The sequence below is a fragment of the Ammospiza nelsoni genome, chromosome 19 (assembly GCF_027579445.1).
Source record: "Ammospiza nelsoni isolate bAmmNel1 chromosome 19, bAmmNel1.pri, whole genome shotgun sequence".
Classification (NCBI taxonomy): Eukaryota; Metazoa; Chordata; class Aves; order Passeriformes; family Passerellidae; genus Ammospiza; species Ammospiza nelsoni.
Genome location: NC_080651.1, coordinates 1,582,668 through 1,599,264, shown reverse-complemented (window position 1 = coordinate 1,599,264; position 16,597 = coordinate 1,582,668). Strand labels below are relative to the sequence as shown.

The 16,597-nt window shown below is 49.9% G+C and overlaps 1 long non-coding RNA gene across 1 annotated transcript; it reads right to left on the bottom strand.

Moving 5' to 3' along the window:
- Positions 1-11,892: 11,892 nt before the first annotated feature.
- Positions 11,893-16,500, bottom strand: LOC132081724 (uncharacterized). Its single transcript, XR_009419729.1, has 2 exons — positions 14,951-16,500; positions 11,893-14,851 (listed from the first exon to the last, which is right to left on the bottom strand). It is a non-coding gene; the product is annotated as an uncharacterized LOC132081724 (long non-coding RNA).
- Positions 16,501-16,597: the final 97 nt, after the last annotated feature.

The window sequence follows — 16,597 nt, the reverse complement described above, 5'->3', positions numbered from 1 at the left end:
GTTTTGAGCTGAAGTGGGCGTGAGCAGAGCCCCCAAACTCAGGGTAAGCACTTCAAGGGCTGTCCATGAAATGTCTGTGGGCTGCAAGCACTCACTGCTGTGCACGGTCTAAGAAAAGCCCCAGGTGCAGCCTGAGCTCAGCTCAGAGGGGCCAACACCCCCAGTTCCTTTCCCCTTAATGATCACTGCATGACAGCTTGAGCTAAATTAAGCTGCTGGGAGGTAAAAATAGCATCAGGAGCTAATTAAAGCTCTTGCACTGCCTGTGTTGGTGAGTACCTGAGCTGGGGAGGCAGGAAGCCACAGCTCTCCCCCCACTCCCGCCCTTCTCACCAGTGCTGGAGGGGTTTTATGAACGTTTTCAGTGATAAATGAGAGGAAGGCAGAAATCCCTGTGCTCTCTGAGGGCTGCAGAGATGGCACATGGGGCAGGCAGCACGTGTGCCCAGGGCTGCTGCAGGGACTGCATCCCTCAGCATGGTTAAGGATGATGGATGGAGGGAGGGAGCAGTGCCTCGTTAGCCAGGAGACTGCAATCCCTCCTCCCTGCCTGGAAACCAGCTCAGCTGCAAAGCCTCTGAGCACTGAAACGATGGCATGAAGTGCACAAGGGCTGTGTCAGCCACATCTCTGCAAACGACTTCACAACCCAGTGACACTGGTGGCTGCCACTGAACCAGTGACCAAGGCCAGCAGCTGCTCCAAAATGCTGATTTTGCCCCAGCATTTTGGGACACAGCTCCTTGGAAGCTGTTGGTGATGTCTTCATGACAACTCCCCAGGTGTGACACTGAGCAGCCACTAAAGTTTGGTCCCATTTTCACACAGGAAAGGTGTTTGCTTTATGCAGCTTGTGGGGTTTCATAATTAGTAATATTATTGTACATAACAGGTGCTTATAATACTGGAGGTACCAAACTTTCTACCACCCAGATTTTAGCGAGATTTATTACCAGTTCCAGTATTTAACAGCCATTCATGAGGTGGAGCAGCCTGAGAACAGGCACGGGGTGCTCAGGAGGCCGTGGGCTCACCTGTCCTGCTCAGCACAGGGAGGTGCAGCCACATCCTGCCAAATTCTATGGGAACAGGCAGGGAATGGACTTGGTCTGACTTTTCTCCATCCTTCCCCAGGCCAGCAGCTCCTCCCAGGTGAGCCCTGGCCTGGCTGTGTGTGCCAGGTGTCTGCCTGTGCCCCTCTCCTGTTCCCTTTGTACCAGCAGCGCCTCTCCTGCCACCTACACCTGACCTGGTGTCCCCAGCTAGAGCTGCTGCAGGGAAAAGGAACCTCTGTGCTCCCCATTCTGTGTCTCCTGGGAAGGAGCCAGGGCCACCAGGCAGGTCCTGGTGCTCCCTGAGGATGGGGATGGCATCAGGAAGCGCTGATGGGCACCGGGTGGGGACATGAATTACCCACAAGTTGTGCTGGGTCAGTGGGTGCAGCTGCTGTCCTGCTCCAATAACGCCCTCAGTGCAGCCCTGACATGGCTCTAACAAGGTTTTTCACTGATAAGCAATAGCTCTGTCATTAATAAAGAAAACCTGTAATTCCTGTCTTCCTAGAAGACCACACACAAACTCCACTCATCTGTGAAAATCCATTTTCTGAGCTGATGAAGGCATGTGTGGTGTCCTTGCACAAATTCCATTTTGCCAGTAAATATTTTACTACAAATATCAGAAGTTGTGACTAAACAGTTTTAAAAATCAGTGTGACTTTGACACCAAGCCATGTTTCTAGAACACACCTAGAACCCAAACTGTCTTTAATTTCAGTGAGATTAAGATCCCCACATCACTGGATGATGGGATCTAGGTCAAAAGTGATTTTAAAAATGCCATGTTAAATCCAGGGTGTAAAACCCAGGGGTTTTAAATCTTCCCAGCTGATTTAGGAAAAGCTCCTGGTGCTCACTCCAGCCTCTCACAGCTCACTGATACCACTGAAATCTCTGCAGGCTTGTGCTTTATTTCTCTTTTGTATTTTACATTCCCTCCCCTCTCCATAAATAAAGCTGAAGCTGCAAAAGCTGTGCTATGGATGCTGCCAGGTGGAAATTCATTCAGCTCAATGAATATATTCAACAGCTCCAAGAATACAGCAAGGAATGAGAGAAACCCCAGGCAGAGGCATTTCTGTGCCCTGGATGTCACCTGGGGCAGGGTGTGATGGCACAGGATGGGCTGCTGGCAGCCAGACTCCTGCCCTGGGGCTTTTTACGTGGGTCCTGACACGACAGACTGAAATGTGCTGCTCAAAGGGTGGCAGAGGAGCCTCTGAAAGGAGCTGAGGCACTTGTGAAGCCAAAGGGCAGCAGAGATGGAGACACAGAATGCTCACTCCTCCAGCAGAGCTGCCAGCCCGGGTCAGCACTCACTGCTGCTGCGGGAAACTCAGCAGAAATTCTCTTCTTTAGCTGAAATGCTCTTTAGCAGCGCTCTGGCTGAAGCTGTGCTATCTCCAGGGGATGCAGCACCTTGGCTGCCCTTTCCAAAGGCTCACCTGTACCCTGCAGGCACCTGATGGGGACTCCTGTCCCCCGGGGGGGTTTGGGGATACCGGGACACAGTGGGGATACACGGACACAGTGGGGATACACGGACACAGTGGGGATACCGGGACACAGTGGGGATACAGGAACACAGTGGGGATACACGGACACAGTGGGGATACACGGACATGGTGGGGATACCGGGACACAGTGGGGATACACGGACACACTGGTGACAATGGTGACAGTGGTGCCGAGGTCCCTGGGCACCCTGAGGAGCTCCTGCAGCTCCGTGCCCGGCAGCCGCAGCCCTGAAAGCTGCACAGAGCATCCCGTGCCAGGGCTGGTGAAGTTCTCCCAACATCCGGCGATTAATCAGGAGCCAAAGGCCGCGTCTGACAGATCCTCCCTGCTCACCGCGGTGGCTGAGACTCCACATCTCACATCTCACATCTCACATTTCAATCTCACCACCTTCCCCGGGCTGTGGGTAAGGGGCTCGTGGAGCGAGGACAGGCTCCAGGTCCCTCTCTCTGTTCTTATGGTAACACAGGATCCCACCCAGCCTCTCCCTCACCCCCGGCGCTTCCCTCACTCCGCTTAAGAACCAGGTCAGGTTTTTCTCAGAGAGCCTCGCTCCATTCTCACTCCCCTCTCCAAGGGGTTTGCTCAACACTGCGAAACATTGACAGCCCGGCTTCCCGCACATTTCCCGTTCCCTGGGAAAAGCTCTCACCCGTTCCTGGGCAGAGCGCTCCGAGCTCGCCCTGGGCACGGGGATGCGCTCAGCATCCCCCATGCACGGCCCCTGTCTGAGCAGCCAGCGAGGGAAGCCCAGGGATGAGCATCTCGGGGATTTTCCGCCTTCCTCGTGCTCAGGTCCCTCCGTGGGCAATCGGGAGAAGCCAAACGCCGCCACCGAGCGGTGCCAGCCCCGGGCAGGGCACACGGGCACCTCCGGGGCTGGCTGCGATGCGGCGGATGCTGCCCGGGGCGGTGCCCGGCCGGGTGCCACTCCACGGAGAATACGGAAAGCACAGGGATACCGCCCTGAGCCCTGCGGCTCCGCACCCGCTCCCTCTTCCCTCGCCTGTAAACTTTCAGGGCTTTACATCCCATTGGGAGCTCCACGGAGCCATCCCCGGGACCATTCCCTCCCCGCTCCCGGGCACGGAGGGTACGGAGCCCTGCCCGGGCACGGAGGGAGCCCCAGCCCTGCCCTCCCCATGGCAGTCCCGGCACTCACCGGCCCCGGGGATGCTCCGCTCGCTCCGCGCCGGGAGAGCCCGGGGAGGAGAGGGCATCACATGGCGCCGCCGGGGCCAGCCCACCTCTCCCTCCCCCCCGTGCCCCCGTTCCCTCCCTCCCTTTATCCCTCCTTCCCTTGCTCCAGCCTCCCCTTCTTCCCTCCCCTCCCTCCTTCTCCATCCGGCCCTTCTTCCTCTCTACCCCCACCCCCCGCTCGCTTCCCTCAATCCCCTTTCCCCATTCCTGCCTCTCTCCTTTCATCCTTTCCCTGTATTTCCCCACTTTCTCTCTATTCCCCGCTTTTTTCCTCCTTTCCCTTCTCCCGCTCCCACCCCCGAGCTGTGAGCAGGGGTGATGGGAGCCAGCCCTGCTCCTGCCCCTCGGGGCCTCCTCCCCTCCCTTACTGCACCCCAAACTCTGCCCCAAGCGCTCCTTTGGGACCGGGGCAGGGGCAGCTGCTCCAGCAGCAGCGAGAAATGCACAGCTCAGGACAGAACAGCCAGCGAGCCCGGTGTGCTGGACAGAGCCAGCCTGGCAGGGCTGGGGCACACGCAGGACAGAGGGACACAGGGACAGATGCTCTGGGCTCTGGAAACCCCTGCCAGCCTGGGTGATTCAGCCAAAACACAATGAGAGACAGAGCCAGGAAGAAGGAAGCAGCTCCGTGGAGGTGCCAGCAATGGGACACTCCCTTGGACAGAGCAGGGGGGACAAGGAAAGGGTCACCCACCATGCAGGAGCCCCAGGGAGCTCATGGGTCTTATCCCAGCCCCTGGAGCCCGGGGCTGCATGGAAATCTCTGCAGGGACAGCTCATCCTCTGCAGGGGCTTTGCTCACACTCCACAGTGCCCAGCTCCCTGGCTGAAACGTGCTGCATCTTTGCTGAGGCGTCCCCAGCTAGCAAAACAGGAGTGCTTGAAATAGAAAAACCCAAAATAAAGTGAGCTCTGAGATGCGGAGGAGGTGTTGTTGGGTGGCTTGTTTGGAATCAATGGAGCCCTGTGCTCAGGCTTGGTGAGCTCTGCTTGGTTTGAGAAGCTGATGCAGATGTGGAGGTTTGGATTTCTTCAAGGAGAATGTGGTAGAGCCCAAAATAGGCAAGTTCCAGGTCCAGACTGGTAGAAAACTGCCTCCCAGTAGGTTTCTGGTTATTTATACTTGTAAAACTCATGCCATAACTTATATAACTTATATAATAAGTTCTTTCACACAGAGTTACAGCAATACTTAATGATAGTGAATTCAGCATGTTTTCCTGGGCTCTTATTCCCATTTAAAGCAGCAAATCCCTTGGGGGTTTGACAGTAAGGACAAAGCAGGGGTTTGGTCAGCAGAATGGATTCTGCACTGGAAAAGGCAGCCAGAGGGGCAATGCCCTCTGGGGATCCCAGGAGAAAGAGGCTTCCCTGGGATGGAGATCATGAGCAGGGAATTGCCAATAAAATCACAAATCTACAGGAGGCTTGTTAGGACTGGATGTTCCCCATGTGCTATCAGGGTCGATGATTTTATCACAGTAATTGGCTGCTCATCGTTCTTCTTTTCTCTATATTGTTAAAAAGAAACCCCAAACAAAGCAGACCTTCATTTTTCCTGACAGACAACCTGCTCTGCTGCTGCCTGGGCCCTGGGCAGGACCATTGGAGTGCAGCACAAATAAAGCTGCAGCTCACACAGTGACATAATTAACCACACAGTGTGAGAGGCCCCCAGCAGCCATGCATATAATCAATTAGAAATGCACGCTCTGAGCTTCAGCTTCTTCCCCTCCCCTTTGTTTCCACGCAGATGCCCTGAAACACTCGGGTGGATTTGCTGCTGCCGCCTGTCCCACACAGCAGCTCCTGCCCAAAGCTCTGCACAATCACCAGGAGCATTTCCCACAGGCTGGATCAGAGGGAGCACCAGTGATGCCTCCCAAAGCCAGCAGCAGCACAGCTCAACTCTCCCACCTCGTTAGCAGCTCTCCAGAATTCCTCCCCACGACGTGAACTTCCCTCATGATGGGAAAACCAGTGAAATGGAAAATCCTTCTCTTGGACAGAAGCTTGGCATGGCTGATCCAGACAGGACCATCAGCACTTTGCATCTTCTCAGCATCCCCCCAAGCCTTGGGGCAGGATTTTGCCAAACCCTGCAGTAGCTGGATTCAGTTAATTGTTTCACATAACACCAGCTGGCAGCATCATTTTCCTTCCCCACTTTTCACTGCTCGTTCTGGGCTCTTTCCTCGTGTGGATCCTCCTGCACAGCCACACGTGGGGCCAGTGAGGCTGGGTGGGACCTTGGCCGGGTCAGGATGTGCCACAGCTGTGCCAGACTCTGCAGGGCTGGGCTCTGCCAGCCCTTGGCTCTGCAGCTGCCTTTTGTAGCCCCCTTTAATCAGTGTGGAAGCTTGAAGCTCCATGGACACCTCAGCAGCAGCTTTTAGGGTGCACCCAAGGTCAAACCTCGTTACTGAGGAGGGATTTGAGCTTCATTAGAGGCTCGGAACAGAAGTGATTTGTTACAGCAGCTCTCCTGGGCTGGCAGCAGTGCTCTGGGGGTGGCGGGCACGTCTCATTTCAGCTGCAAGGGTTTGATGCTGACAGGTGACATCTGCAGGGATGCTTTTCCCTGGTCTTTTCCCTTTCAATAGAAGCTGCCTTGAAGGCACTCAGGTCAATATGAAATAAAAGGTCTGGCCCTGTCAGCCCGGGCCACCAGCTGCTATGAAACCTCAGCTTTGCCTCGCCTCCTGCTCCCTCAGATTTGTTCTGTGCTGAATTATTTGGACAGCAAATCCACCCAGCAAAGGGCAGGCACCCCTGAGCCCAGCCATGGCTCTGATCTGGTGTCAGACCACAGCTCCTGAGCAATTTTACCTGCACACCAGGCGGGGAGAGGCATTTTGGGCACCGAGCTCAGCCTCAGGCAGGGGTTTCGGTGTTTGCCTGAGCAGAGCAGAGTGAGCAGTGAATGCACCAAGCTGGGATGCTGGAGCTGCTGTGCCTTGTGTGGGAGGTGAAGGATGCTCTGTGCCAGCTGTTCAGCTCTTGCTGTTTTCTGTCATTTCGTGGGCAGCAGGGCTGGGGGGAGGCTCGGGGGGCACTGAGTGGGCAGAGATGCCCCAGCACCACGGCCAGGGAACCCAAGGGCTGGGAACCACCTCCTAAAAGAGACTTTGGAGATTTTTGTTTCTCTTGGGTGGTGTTTGTGGGGTATTTCACACTGGGCAGCTGTTGCCTTGTATATTGAGAGTTCTATTATCATTATAGTGCAAGGATTCCATGTTGCTGGAGTTTTGTACCTTCTCAATAATTTCTCACAGGCATGTCCTCTAAGCACTGACTCCTCCTGGTCCCACCAATCCACTCTTTCATAACACTGTCCTTATTTGCAGCAGGTGTGGCCTGTTAACATCAGGCCTGCTCCTAATCTTTAATAATTGGTTCAGCTGCAACTCTTTAGGGGATAAGATTGCATTCTGTACCACCTTCATTAACCCACACTGTGTCCCCCTACAGGCAGCAAAACTGGCACCAGCAGCTTGGCTTTGGGATGGACACACCTGAGCACTCCCAGCATGGTGCAGGTGAGATGGGCACACCTGAGCACTCCCAGCATGGTGCAGGTGAGATGGGCACACCTGAGCACTCCCAGTATGGTGCAGGTGAGATGGGCACACCTGAGCACTCCCAGTATGGTGCAGGTGAGATGGGCACACCTGAGCACTCCCAGCCCTGTGCAGGTGAGATGGGCACACCTGAGCACTCCCAGCATGGTGCAGGTGAGATGGGCACACCTGAGCACTCCCAGCATGGTGCAGGTGAGATGGGCACACCTGAGCACTCCCAGCATGGTGCAGGTGAGATGGGCACACCTGAGCACTCCCAGCCCTGTGCAGGTGGGGTGGGCTGCTGCAGCCAGGTCCTGTTGTTTTGTGGAGATAATCAAAACTCCACAACTTTTGTGGAAGTTGTAAAGCTGGTATGTTTATTGCAGCACTGGATGCGTGTAGGAATTGTTCCCCTAAAATGACACGTGTACCTCTGGGAACTTCAGGTCTCTTTTTATTTGTCTCTCAAATACATCTGCGTACAATTTCACAATAGGTTCATGCATATTCATTTTTACAAATTTCACATGACATTTGCTGCTAGTTATTCTTTATCAGAAAGAATTCTTAGGTCAGGTTGAGCTGCTCTCACGGCAGTCTCTCTGTCTCTCTCTATCACCCTCTGTCTCCCACCCTTTATCTCTGTCTTTCACTGAATCAGTTTCTCTATCCCAGGCTTTGCAGTCAGGCTACAGAGCCATGTTTTCTAACCACAGACTCAAAGATGTACATTTCACTTAAATCAAAATGGATTTCTACTCTGGAGAATTTTTACTTTGTCTTACTGTGGTGTGGAAGGAGTTCAGCACAACTTCTGCTCCTTATCCCAGCAGCCTTGCTGCTTTATTTTTCAAGCACTGAAAACAGGGAAAGACGTAAAACTCACAGCACCAAAGAACAGCAGCCCTTCCCCTCTCCCTGGGAGGGTTTCCACATCCTGCTTGCACCATGACTAAATTAAAGGAATTAACTCTGTGGGCTGTTGGAGCTGCAGCTCCATTTGCTGTTTCCCCTGCACATCCCTCTGCCTGGATCTGCTGCTTGGGAGGAAGCTCAAGGAGAGGTGCCACATTATTTTTAACCCAGCACCCACATGCTGTGTGAAAGCCTGAAAAAAAAAATAAAATAAATGTGTGGAGCCTTTCTCAGCCTCCCCGAGCGGCTCTGACTCACAGAACAACAAAAGGCACACGTGTGAATGGAAGTTAGAGATTTATTTAAAATAAAATACCCTCTGTCATCATTTGGGGCTAAACTGGGGGATAAAAGAGGAGGATGGGCCAGTCCAGGAGGTTTCCAGGTGCAGCCTTTGGTCCCAGGCTGCCCAGGGATCTGAGCATCCCCGCATGGGAGAGGAGGAGTCTGAAAGAGCAGGGAGTGCCCACATTCTGCCCTTTCCCCCTGCAGGGCAGTGCCCTACAATGGCACAAGCTGCAATTGATGCTGGCAGTGCTTTTTTTTTCCCTCACTCCTGGTGTTTTCTGTGATCCTGCTGCACAAGGAGTGGAATTGCCACAGCACAGGGTCCCTCTGGAGCTGCTCCTGGCTCTGGACCCATCCCCAGCCCCACTGCAGCCACCAGGCTGGCTGGAAGCAGCTGCCTGCAGCATGAGGGATGGCTCTGGCCACAGCAATCTCATTTCAAAGGTCATGTTTTGGAAACAGGTTCAGATGACATTAATTATTGAAGCCTCGTAACGCTGGGATTAAGGGTAATAGTTTTCCCTGTGATTTATATAGCACTGAAATTCATTACCAACCTTTTAATGATGTTAGTGTCAATCAGGCACAGGAATGCTAAATGACTTATCCCAAAAGGACCAGGAAATGATCCAAGGGGATTTGGGATGCTCTCACTGCTGGCCTTTCCTTCCCTCTGCCCTTGCTGGTTGCTTTTATAGCTGTTTCTGGTGGATTTTCCCTGGAATCACACCTAATCAGTGTCCCAGACACAGCCACACTTAAGGAGAAGCAAATGCATCCTGTTAAAAAGAGTTTTTCTGGAGGTATCCCTGGGAATGCTGAAGCTTTAATGAGGGTTTATATAGAAATTGTTGCAGAATGTTTTGTATGGATTAGGAAGCCTCCCTGTTATAGGCACTGAGTTTTATGAAGTGTTCTGAATAGAGGAGCAAGGGAACGTGGGGATGGATCAAGGCCCCAAATAGGAAAGAAAGGACAGGTGTGGACCAAACTCTCTCTCTCAGACACAGACACAAATTCATTCCCAGCATGTAGAGACAAGTGATTTTTGCCACCCTTGATGGGCAAGAGTAAGATCTAAAATATTTCTAAGCAAACTTCCACTGTGGGGTTGTGGGGTTGTTTCCTTGGCTTTTTTTTTTTTTTTTTTTTTCCTCACCCAGGTAGGGTGCTTTAAATTGGCTTTGGAATGATTTCCTGTCCCTCATCAGACTGTGCCACAGCCTCTGCTGGGATGGCAGGCACTGACTCAGGGCCCAGTAATGAGCCCTGCAAGTGGCAGCTGCTGTCTGACACTGTCACCCTGGCAGCAAATGCAGCAAGTCCCCAGAGGAGGAGCAGCCTTGACTCATTTCCCGTGAGATCTGCCTCATCCCATGCCCTTCTTTTGGGAAAGAGGGGAAAAAAGTAATAAAAACAACTTTTGCAGGTAACTCTGTGGGTCCAGCCCTGCTCTCCTCATCCCATCCCCATTTCTTTGGGTGCAGCAGCACTTTGGGAAGGTGACAAGTGACAGACAGGGAAAACATCCTTTGAGGACAAGGCATCCACACATGGCAAAGCTGTCCTGATTTGGGCCCCTGATTGATTTGCCTTTGCTTTGCCTCAGCTCCCCAGGGAGCAGGTGGGATTATAATTACCTCGTGGTAATTAATGCAGTCATCATTTCAGCTACCCAAGCAGTTCTCAGAGGAGCTGGTTTTATTTGCAGCTCACACACACCAGCTCTGCAAAAATATCCTGAGGTTTCTGAATCAAATACCCAAATCTCTGAAGAGAGGCTGGGGCTGGGGGAGGCAGGCACGAACACTTGGTGTGATTTATGGTGCTGGGAACATTCCTGATGGAGATGCTCTCATGTGGCAGGCACGGAGAGCTTCAGCTTCTCCTGCAGGAGCTTTGAACGCTTCATTTTCCCCACAACCACCAGCTTGATCTTGCCTGCTTAGAAAGAGCCAAAGAGCAGCGTTACAGGCATTTTCCCCTTTTCCACAGCCCACACAGGCTCTCACCACCCCCTTGTGAGACCTGACTCACCCCAATTTTAACTTGGGGGATTGTCCTGCTCATGAGACCCCCAGTCTTAGGTGGAGTGTGGCCATGGGGTATCAGCAGCTCTCCCATCCCTCTGGGTCCATGTCCAGCACCCACTGCTCTGCCAGACTTGTTTATCCCCAAGGAGATTGCTCAGAAACTCATGTCCAAGCGTCACCCCAAAAGCCAACAGCCCCACAACCACTCCTTGTGGTGGTTTGGCCCCAAATCCTGGCCCCACTGGCTGGGGGTGCAGCTCTGGCAGGATGGAGAGCTCAGGACCCCCTTCCCCTGCCCTGGAGGCACCAACTCTGTGTCCATGAGCCCAGGGCACGGATGTGTCCCCAAAGCCCCTGTCCTGCTCTGCAGAAAGCTCCCAAGGTCTGGGATGTGTTCGTGGCCTTCAGAAGCTGAGCGTATTGGATGACAGATGTGAAGTAGCCTGGAAAACACTCTTTGCAAAAAAACCCTGAATTTCAACAATTCCTCAGGGCAAACTCAGCCAACAAACCCAGTAACTGAATCAGCCTGAGCTTCAATCCTGTGAGAGCAGGCAGGAAAGGGAGCTGTCTGTCAAGCTGTCACAATATTTGGACATTGCTCTCAGGTTTTGAGCAGCAGTGATGTCAGTTTGAACGGGGCTGGGGACGGGGGCTGGTGGGACTGGGAGGTCCTGTCCGGTCCCCAGGAGCCCAAGGGAAATCCAGGAGGGCTAAATCAGGTGTTCCATCACACAGGTGGGGCCCTGAGGGTCATCAGTGATCAAAATGAAAGGATTTTGCTTTAATTTTGCCTGTTGGAGTTCTGGGTGCTGAGAGTTTTAGGCCATCAATCACTGAAACTTCCAGGAGGAAGCAGCAGAAGGTGGAATGAACCACCAAGGGCTCCCACACTCAGAGAGACAAACTGAATTTGAGTTTTTTGGGTCTGGCTGCTCCCAAGGAGAGCAAATCCTTCCAGCACCAAATCCCAAATTGAGCTTTGAACCAGATCCTCCAATCTGAGACCTCCTTTGGCTCTGGGGCTGTTTTTCCCTTTGGCTCCCACACCTGGAGCAGCCCAGCAGCACCGAGGTCAGCACACAGAAATCCTCCTCCAGACCCACCTTTTTTAGGAAATTCATTAATTCATGTTAATTTTTTAGGCAATTCATTAACAAGAATTAAAACCAAAGATCCAGGTTAAAACTCTAAATAATCAAAGTCCAGACTGGGCAATTTCTGTGGCTCTCACACCAACCTCTCTGCAGCCTCTGGCCCTGGAAGAATCAATTTTGAAAGGAAATTTCATCAAGGCAGACCAAACTCTCACAAAAGTAATGATCAGTATTTTTATTCATACACACTTGCTTTGAAGCTACAATTAATACTTAACAAAAGCATTTCATGCAAACAAAGACTGAAGATCCTGCGAATTATGGAACAAACAAACAAACAAAAAAGATGCTGTAATTTGTACATCAGTCTTGCCCACTACGCTTCCAATGGTTGCGTTTTTTAAAAATGAATGGCCTCTCCAAATTTTCTGGTAGCATCTTGCAGATAAATGATATGAAAACAAATAATGTTCTCCTCTATATAAATAAAACATTTGGGTCTTAAAAATAATATTAAAAATATTAATGAGTTCATTAATGTTTAAAAAAATTAAGTAGCATACAGTCATTTGAGAAGTTTCAGGTGTTCTCTGTATTGTTGTGCAAAACCACAGAGTCTTGAGAAATGCACATTTTAGAAAGAGCAAACGAGCTTCATTTTGTTGAAATTTATTTATTTTTTTACATACATTTTGATAACATGGGAGAGAACAAATGAAAGGTTTGGGGAACGAGCCATAGATTAAATTTTTATTACCCCTGCAAGAGCATTGTTTTTATACTGCAAGGCCAACAGTGGGTACAACACATAATATAATTGATATTTTCAGAGAATTGGGGCTGTTGGCCAAGCACTCAGGGAGCTCTGTGGTTCCCTGGGCGCCTTGGAAGCTGTAGTGGTGTTTGGGTTTGTTAATTTGAAGATTTTTAAGCCAGGAGTGTGTGAATCTCTGGAAGGAACCCTTGGCAGTGTCACCCCAAGGGGGTTCAGAGAGAAGGAAAAGAAATTCAAAAACTTCTCAGCAAAATGTTTGTAAAGATCATGAACATCGTTTTCCTTTCTATTAAAACGTTCCTGTCGTTATTAATTATAAAACTAATGAAACATCAGCTGCAGAGTGTCCAATGTAACCAGTGAGAAATGAGCTTCAATGGCAGCTGTGTCAATGTTGTTGCTACTCATCCTGCACTGTTTCAAATCATATAACAGACTTAATTTATTTATTTAGGTCAACTGACATCAGTGGAATAAAAAAACAGCTTCTGGAGCAGTTTTCTTTTAAATCTGAACTACGGTGTCACAGACAAGGAAAAAAAAAATAAGCACAAAGACACATTTACAACACAGGAATACATTAAAACATCAACAGAAAATATCAGCCTGTCATGGACAAAGCAGCTGCACAAAGAACAGAGCTCCTCCTTCAGCAGGAGTCAGTAAAAACAGTGCTAGAAAACAGCTGTGCTGACTTTATTTACCCAAAGGGAATCTCCCCCTCCCAGTATCAGTTCTGCTAAGACTTCCATCCACATGGAATTTTTAAAATTGCACATAAAAATCTCAGTAGCTGGAAAAGAGGTAAGTGCAGCTGACCCACACAATCACAAGCATCACTCCCCATCACACCCTGACTCCAGGGACAAAAAGCTGCACTCCAGGTTCTGTAAGAAACGCCTCAGATCTGCTTTTATTTCTCTTCAAACGGTTTCAGCGGAGTTACTAAAGTTCTATAAAAAAGTAGAAACAGCATGGTATAGCCAGCAGTACCATGTGAATCCCAGAAGCTGATTTAATAGTAAAAATTAGAATAATAGTTACACAACTCTTTTCAGGTTAAAAGTGAATTAGAAACGTTGCCTAAGAAGTGCTCACCCCTCCCAGTGGGTCAGTCAGTATTTTTACCCCATTCTGCAGGTGAGATAAGGGAGGCAGAGGGGTTGACAAGGGGCCTCTCCTCTCAAGGTTTCCTGGGACAGGAGGGCTCTGCATGGCCATTATTCATGGTAAGGCCATTTAATTCCCAATTGTTACATTATTCATGGTAAGGCCATTTAATTCCCAGTTGTTACTGGCACAGTGAGGGAATCATGCATGTTGTGGAGTCAAATCTTACTTATTTCAACTCAGCTATTTCAGATCCTGTCTGTGAGTGAGGGGCTGAGGGAAAGAAGTGCTTTTTAGCTTTTTGTCTACTTTTTGCTACTTGGCAGCTCAGAGCCCACCAACAGAGGGGACACATCAAACACAGCCCACACATTTGCAAAGAGACAAAACCCCTATGTACAATAACTTATGCTAATGACTAAACTGAAAATCACATTAAATATTTCCAGAGGTTTCCTGGCAGGTCCAAAAGCCTACTGTAAACTCAATATACTGTAGATATGCTTTCTACTGGTATCAAAGCTTTATGATTGGATTATTATTATTATTATTATTATTAATAATAATTATTTCCAAGGCTGTGCTTTGCACAATGAGGAGGATCTGCCCCCCCTGCTCACTGCATGTGTCTCCTATGGCATTTCACTGGGATTGCATCCACAGGCACTGGCTCAGAAAACACTTTTCAACTGGTACCACTCCACCCTTGGATGTGTCATCTCTCCAGCTAGAAGACAAGTTCCTCTCTTGCTCGACCTTATTAATTTTATAGAAGCTCAGAATTACTGAATTGGATCCACCCCAAGAGACAGGATGGATTTCAAAGGCCAGCAGCATTCAGACGTGATGAGGTTTTTTTTTTAAACTAACAGCTGATTTCCAGAAGAACTTTCTGCAGTTTGTAAAAGGAAATTCAATTGTATTTCTGGAAAGAATGAAAAATCAGAAAGCTAAATTGGATTTCTCCTCCAAACTGGATTAACAAGGACTATTTATCATAGGAATGTGCTCTCTCCTTCTCACATATGTGCCAGCCTTGCTCAGGGCACTGAGGCTGGTGGGTGAAATGGCTGTCCTGGAATCCCACCACCCTCAAAAGTGTCACTCAAAGGTGCACAAAAGCATCCAGATGCCTCAATAATGACAGAATTTGCTTAGGAGCCAGTCAAGTCCCATTTGATCCCTAAAAACCCCTTGGAAGTTTTACATGGCAAACCTGTGCCTCTCCCAGCAGGAATGGGACTGCCCTGGAACCACCTGGGACTCAGCACAGGGATGGAAACAGCTCCCAAAACTTCCACCCAGCTTCAGGGCAGCACCATTTTCAATTACAGCTCCCAAAACTTCCACCCAGCTTCAGGGCAGCACCATTTCAAATTACAGCTCCCAAAACTTCCACCCCAGCTTCAGGGCAGCACCATTTTCAATTTGCCTTTTGGGAATCTTGGTGGCAACGTGGGTGTTGGGATTACACTTGCTACCAAACACAAGTGAAAGAGAAGCAGCTCTGATGCCTCTCCTTCTGTTGATACATGTTCTCTAGAAAACCAAATCTTGTGAAAAATATGATATAAATAACATCTGTCTCTGAAAAGATATGAAAGTTCTGGCTGGGCTCTTCAGGTTTTCTTTGCCATGATAAATTTCTGGATTCTGAGCAGCCAGGGGGAGTTCTCAGGAAAGGTCAGAGCATGTGAGGGCATCAGGAGAGCAGTGAGGGGTAACACAATAATCCCTGCTTTATCCAACCCTGCCTGGCTCCTGCAGCATCCAGGAGTTCACAGCACCTTCTCCTAAGTGTTTCAGGAACCTCCAGAACACAGCAAGTCTGTCACAAGCCCGGGGACCCGAGGGAATGATGCTAAAGAGGAATTTCTGCTTCTACGCCAGAAAAACTGGGAGATAAACAAGGGCTGGAGAAACTGGGTATAGAAGTAGGCAGAAAATGAGCAGCCCTGTCCCAGTGTTAAAGCAGCCCTGTGATGCTTTGTCCTGCTGTGAACAGCCCCGACTGTCACAGCTGTGCCAGCAATGGGACTTCCTTGGAAAATTCAGATTTCATCAGGAAAACAGAACTGTGGCAACACCTACCCAAGGCAGATGGGTAGATGGGACTTTCTTGGAAAATTCAGATTTCAAGCAATGGGACTTCCTTGGAAAATTCAGATTTCAAGCAATGGGACCTCCTTGGAAAATTCAGATTTCATCAGGAAAACACAACTGTGGTAACATCTGCCCAAGGGAGTTCCTGCCTGGCTTCTGGCTTGGTTCAGTTCTGCCCCTGTTCTGCTTTGTTTACTCCCCAAACCTGTATGCCGGTATTTTTCTCCCTGCATTTCTGTTTTTTCCAAAGTGTCTTTTTCACTTCACATTTTAAAAACAAGCACAATGGCACCTCTTGGCAGACTGGCATAGCTGAGAGCCCCTTCTTTATTAAAATCTGAGACTCAGTAATCTGTTATCTTAATTCAACCTGTTGTTTTCTACACATCGCCAGGCTAATAATATTCAGGAAGAAAAAATAAAAAAAAGAAAAGAAGTCATGAATGCTGCATTAGGCCACATGCTTTATGGTAAATACCATCATTTTTGAAGTACATAATACACAAAGGAGAAAATGAACTCCCAGTCTTGGATTTCAACATATTTGACACAGAACAGTTTAAAAATTTTACTCCTAAAATGTGTGAAAGTTTGGAGTTCCTGTTTGTTCAGGCAATGATCTGAGCTCCTGTCAGCTGGCCAATGCCCCTGGTGAGCCACACCTGGAATGTCAGGGGTTGATCACCCCAGGATGCTCCTGGTGGGAGCTGGGGGTACCAAAGGACTGAGACAGGGCAACAACTGGACTTTGGGGTGTGGAAATTGCACATCCTGGCCCCAAAGAATTTCACATCCTCCCCCAAAGCCACATTCCCAAGGGGCCTGCAGGTGCAGAAGCTCCACACTGTCACCCTTCACACCCAACCCCATCTCCCTCAACACCTGCCCGGCTCCCCCAGGGCCAACCCACCCCTCTGGCTCCCCCCTGGCAGGATTG